Source organism: Ictidomys tridecemlineatus, chromosome 11 (assembly GCF_052094955.1).
Source record: "Ictidomys tridecemlineatus isolate mIctTri1 chromosome 11, mIctTri1.hap1, whole genome shotgun sequence".
NCBI classification, from domain to species: Eukaryota; Metazoa; Chordata; class Mammalia; order Rodentia; family Sciuridae; genus Ictidomys; species Ictidomys tridecemlineatus.
This window is the reverse complement of record NC_135487.1, coordinates 2,977,392-2,983,391: the sequence shown is the minus strand read 5'-3', so window position 1 is coordinate 2,983,391 and position 6,000 is coordinate 2,977,392.

Here is a 6,000-nt window from a genome sequence, read left to right as displayed (position 1 = left end):
CAGTGAGCCACCTCCTTCAGCCACACCCTCCGCCTCCAGTCACAGCCCAGCTGATCCACATCAGGGGCTGATCCACTGGTTGACTGGGTTAAGGCTCCCATAACCCGGTCATTTCACCTGTGAACTTGCCTGCACTGTCTAACACATGAATTTTGGGGGGACACCTCATATCTAAACCGTAATAGAAAGTGACTCTAACTGTGAAATGTCCCATTGAATTGGCTTCTGTTCCTGGATTGGCAAGTAAAGGCAGTGGGAAGGGGACTGGGGGCCCAGGCTGCCTGGAGCCAGCCCTCACCACACCATCCCCAGCGTTGCCTCCTGGCTTGTGAAGGTCCAGGGCTATTGAGAGGCTGAGAAACCTGTGCACATAGAGAATTGTCCATTCAGCCAACAAACATGGGGCCTGTCCTGCAGAGATGCTGGGCCAGTGCTGGCCCCTCTGTGGCACGCAGCAGAGGCGTGGTCCTTGCTGATTCCCAAGCAACAATCAAGGCACATGAGGGTGTTGAGGGAGGGGTCCTTGTGGTGGTGGAGCACAGGGGGTGGAGCACACCGGGTGGTGACAGGTCCTGCAGGGAGTGAAACTTGGTGAATTGCACACATGCCGTAGGAAGATGCACACAGGTACGGCCTGGAGGCATTCCCTGCACACACACACACACACACACACACACACACACACAAGACGCACCCACAGGCATGCACGATCACTCACACCCACGTGGATAAGCTACCTGAACATATAACACGCTCCCACACAAACACGCACAAGCCCAGAGACTCCTGTGTGAGCTCACGCGCAGGGGAGGGTGTGGAGAACTGGGATCTCACAGGTCTGTGCACTGGTTTGCTGCAGGGTCGTGTAAGAGTCACCACGGGGAGGCTGCGAGAGGCTGAGGGAGGCTGCGAGAGGCTGAGGGAGGCTGGGAGAAGCGTGTGGGCCTCTGCACCATGTCTGCCTCTCTCCACGAGCCCAGGGTGACGTTGAATGTCAGTGTGAGCTGATGGCTGGACTCCTGATATGTTCTTACGCAAAGTGAACTTGTATTAACTGAGTTTAATATTAAAAATAAATTAGATTCAATGTAGTAAATTAATATAAACATAAAATAGTGGTTGAGCAAATCCTTGCAGGGAGTGAAATATTCAAACCCCTCTAGTGAAGGGTTCCACGACTCCATCCCACATAAAACAAAACAAAACAACAACTGTTGAGAGCCACAGCCCACGGGGCCCCAGCAAACTTCCAGCTGCCAGCTGATTGGCTCACTGTGGCCCCAGCAAACTTCCAGCTGCCAGCTGATTGGCTCCTCTGCGCTGATGCTCATTGGGCTGTTTCCCTGCCCTTTCAGACCACGGAGCTGCTCATTGGGGGACTCTTTTGGCTCCGCCCACACGACCCAGCCAATCGGCCTCAAGAGCAGGAGGAGTGGGGGTTGAGAGGCTGGTGGGAAGCCGGTGAAGGGTGCCAGGGCTCCATCCCACATAAAGCCAAACCCGCCCTCCGAGCAGTGGGGCTTTCTGTGGTGCTGGGAGGATGGCGAGGCGTTGGGGGACGATGGCCTGGGGGACAGGTTGGGACAGGCGAGGCTCTGGCAGCACAGGGATAGAAGTGCACCCTGGCGCTCCCGGAGCCCTTCCAGGTCCCATTCCTGCCTCCGCCCCCCCGGGATGAAGGCAGCTGCCCCCCCCCAAGAGGAACCACAGGCGGAGCTGCCCCGGCCCAGCCTGGCCACCGCGGAGGGCGTGGGCACCCTGGGCGCCCGTTTCTGGGCCCTCTGGGAGCTTTCAGTTCTGGTGGTGAGGGACAGAGGGACCCTGTGGATGCGGCTCGGAGAAGCAATGAAACACCGATGACCCAGCAGCTTATCGGGGGCGGGGTGGGGGGTGGGATGTATGTCCTATGGTCTTGATAGCCCATCTGAAAAGGGACACAAAGTCACTGCAAAGTCCTGCTTCCTGCCACCTCCAGCCCATGGCTGGTCCTCGGCGCGACTTTTGTTTTTCAGAGTCTCTGGCTGGTGCCTGCACGGGAGGAGCCGGGCCTTCAGGGCTGTTTTTGGAGAGCGTCAGGGTTCCCCCTGGGTCCTGAGTGCACTGGGAGTGACCCCGAGGCAGGGCCGAGAGGCCCAGGAGCATCGGAGAGGAGCCGCCTGCCCCCCCTGAGAACTCCTCCTTCGCTGCGGGCCTCCGGGAGCCCTGTGGGCGTCTCAGCATGGAGATGCCCACTGACAGCTGCCTCCGTGTCTCCGCCTCGGCCCGTGGGAAGGACTTTCTGGAGTGGTGATGGACAAAAGGTCCATCTCCGCTGGCCTGGGGACCTGGGAGATTGCCAAGGCGCCAGGCCTTGCTCCAGGACCAGGCGAGCAGAATCCTGCCCTGTGGAGCTCTTTGGAGGGAGAAGGAACTTGGGCCTGACACTGGAGTCAAGCAGGAGCAAGGGCCCTTGATGCTCCATTTGGGGGCCGATGTGTGTCCCCAGACCCCAGCTGGTCCTGCTGGCTTGCCGGCCTCAGGTTGACTAGAGACCTGGTCCCAGGGATCATGGGGGGTGGAAGAGGCTCCAGAGCCCAGCAGCTGCAGGCCAGCAAGCAGGCGGCATGTCCCAAGCCTGGGAATTTGTGGCCTCCCTGATCCCACGTGGCACATGGTTCTAACGCAGTCGGTGTCTGATGCGCGTGGAAGGGCCCCATCTATGAGCCAGGCAGGTGCCGGAGCAGCTGCAGCAGCCCTCCTGGGGCAGAGCTGGGTGGCATGGGCGCCCGCCTGCTGTGTGGGCATAGAGGGGAAGAGACCCGCAGGCGGAACTCAGGTTCAGAGAAACAGGATTCATCAGACAGAAAACAGAAGCTTCTCAAAATCGGAGCAGTTCAAAGTCCGAATAGGCCACTCCCTGGGCCTGTCTGGGAGAGGCTGGCAGCAGGGCGGGCTCCTCGCAGGGGGCGGTGGGGCCAGGACGTGGATTAAATGGCGCTCGAGCCGTGTTGAGGACCCGAGGTCTCGGGCGGTGGGCGCAGGGACGGCTCCTCAGTGAGACTCCTTAAGGACAGCTTTGGCACCTTCCTGGCAGGAATCCCCTGTGCCTCTGCCTGCTGGTCGTCACTGTCCTCTACGAAGGACGAAGCTCCGGGGCAGATGTAAACCCACCTGGACACAGCTCCCCCTTCACGCCAGGCCCGGCTCCTCTCAGGGCCAGTTTCCCAGGTTGCCAAGGTTTGGAGCGTCCTGGGGCGGACCCCAGCATCCCGTCCTGTATCATGCACTCGGGCGTTTGTCCCACTCGCTGGCCTCCGTAGCCAGGGTCCAGGTGGGGGAGAGGAGTGGGCTGGCCTGAGTCCCCTCCATTGGTCCTGGGAGGGCGGATCACAGAGTGCCCCAGGCCAGGTGCCCACACCTGGCAGCTTCGGGACCCTCATCCTGTACCGGGCTCCAGCCGGGCGGCTCTGTAGTGAGGACGTCCCCTCACGGGGAGCCAAGTCGCTGTGACAGAGCAGAAGGGTGGGCACGGAAGGAGCCGCTGGCCTTGGGAACGAGAGGCCTGTTGGCCGTTCTTCCCTCCTGCTGCAGTCCCTGGCTCCCCAGCCACTCTCATTACCTGCCTTCTGGACCATTCCACGCCTCGCAGGGGCCTTGCGTCCTCTCCGCTGCTCCTACCACATCCTCTCCCCATTTGCTCTTCTGTTTCTCTTGACCTGGGCAGCGTCCACCCATCCCACCCACCCCTCGACGGAAGGGGGAGAGATGTTCCCAGGAGACTCCGGCCAGCCTCTCACCCTCAGCCCACTGGCTCGCAAGCCTCTCCTGACTCGGATGATGGCGAAGATACTGGACACTGGACAGATCGGCCGCTCCATTTGCATCTTGAAGTAGGTACCAACCGAGGGATCGTAAATAAGAACAAGAGGGTGGTAGACGTTTACAGAGGGTGACGTGCTCTGCTTCAGATCATAAATCCTCAGGGAACACACAGAAACAACATGCCGGAAAGAGCCATTCTGACTGAGGACAGACCAGGACCCAGAGGCCCAGTCGTGAGCCCAGAGCCAGCTCCTTTGAGCCTAGTGCTGGGCATCGAGGGGGCGTGGAAGGGGGTCAGGTGCAGGCTGAGCCTTCTGGTGGAGCCAACTTCCCACAGAGTTCACAGTCACTCATGGAGCGGCATTTATTGGGCATCCCCTGGATGTCAGGGCGCATGTCCGCGGCGGGTGAGGGAACGAGTCCTCCTTCACAGGGCTGGGATCCCGCGGGGGTCACGGGCGTATGGTGCTGCGTGCCATCAGGAGCAGGTGGGGTAGAGGCAGGGCACTGCGGAGAGGCCGGCTCCTGGAGGTTGGAAGTCAGACCCGCGGTGACATCTGTGGAGGGCAGTGAGGACGGCCCAGCCCGCCTCACTGAGGAGCTCTGAGTCCTCCGTGTGGAGGACCCTCAGCTCAGACTGCCCAGCTCCCAGAGCGCTAGAGACGGAGGCGGAGACCCTGGAGACCACCAGCCCTTGCGGAGACGCCAGCGGCCTTCCTCTTCAGCACCACGGACAGCGCAGGGTGCCTGGGAGGCGGGTCCAGGAAACCCCTTCATCCCCCAACTGCACCTGGATGAACCGCACCCCAGGGGCTGAGAGACTGTGGTTCAGCACACACACAGGATACTCTGAGGGTGATCCTTAAAACTGAGGGGAGGTGATGTGAGGCTGTCAGCAAGCCAAGGAGAGCCAGGCGCAGTGGCACACGCCTGTGATGCCAGCAGCTCAGGAGGCTGAGGCAGGAGGATCGCAACTCAGAGGCCAGTCTAGGCAACTCGGCAAGACCTGTGTCAAAATAAAAAGAACTGGGGATGTAGGTCAGTGGTCAAGTGCCCCTGGGTTCAGTCCCTAATACCAGGAAAAACCCCCAAACAACAAAGCAAATCAAGGAGAGAGGCCTCCGGAAGAGCCAGCCCTGCAGACACCTGATCCTGGTCGTGGACGCCCAGCCTCCAGGACTGGGGGAAAACTAATTTCTGTTGTTGCAACTGCTGGTCTGTGGCACTTGGTTACACCAGCCCTGGTGACACATGCAGCCCTGGTGACACATGCAGAGGAGGGGCCTTGTGCCCACGGGCTTCCCTGAGATCCTCTGCAGCCCCTCCGCCTTGCATTCCCCCCACAATCCCCTGCCTGGGCCTTGCTCATCTGCTTTCTGTCTCTGCAGATCACTTCAGAATTTCACAGAATGAAACCATACAGGGACAGCTCTTACTTTAAAGGGGGAGAGGACTGGCTTCTTTCATTCAACACAATTATTCTGATGCTTATTCATGTTGCGACATGTATCCATAGTTATTCCTTTTTTATCACCAAGTAGTATTCCACTGTGTGAATGGACAAGGCTTTATTTATCTGTTTTTGACCATTACAAATAAAGCTGCTAGGAGTATTTGTATATAATTCTCCTCATGAACATCCAGATGAACACACGAACACCTAGAAGTGCTGGGATTGTGATTCAGTGGTAGAGAACTTGCCTAGCATGTTTGAGGCACTGGGTTCAATCCTCAGCACCACATAAAATAAATAAATAAAGGTACTGTGTCCGTGCACAGCACTAGAAGCACAGTGGCTGAGCCATGGGGTAGGTATGACCTGATTCTTAAGATGCTCCACTTCCCTCTGCTCACAGACGCTTGCTGTGGCCGGTCCTTCCGGTGTTCAGTGTTCTGGTGACGCACAGTGGGTCTGACGGTGGTTTTAGTTGCATTTCTCTGATGACCGATCACGCTCAGCATCTTTTCCTGTGCTCACTTGCCATTTGGATATCTTTTGGGGCCGAGTATCCATTCCAATATTTTGTCACTTTAAATGACTTGGGTCCCTTAATTTTTTTTAATGTTCTTTATGTGCTCCAAAGACAAGGCTCAGAGACCTGCCTTGCAGCTGTCTTCTCCGTCCGGCTCCTCTCCTCACTTGGTGAGCAGCATCCTTAGAAAAGCAGGAGTTCAGATTTCAGCCAAGTCCAGTTGGTC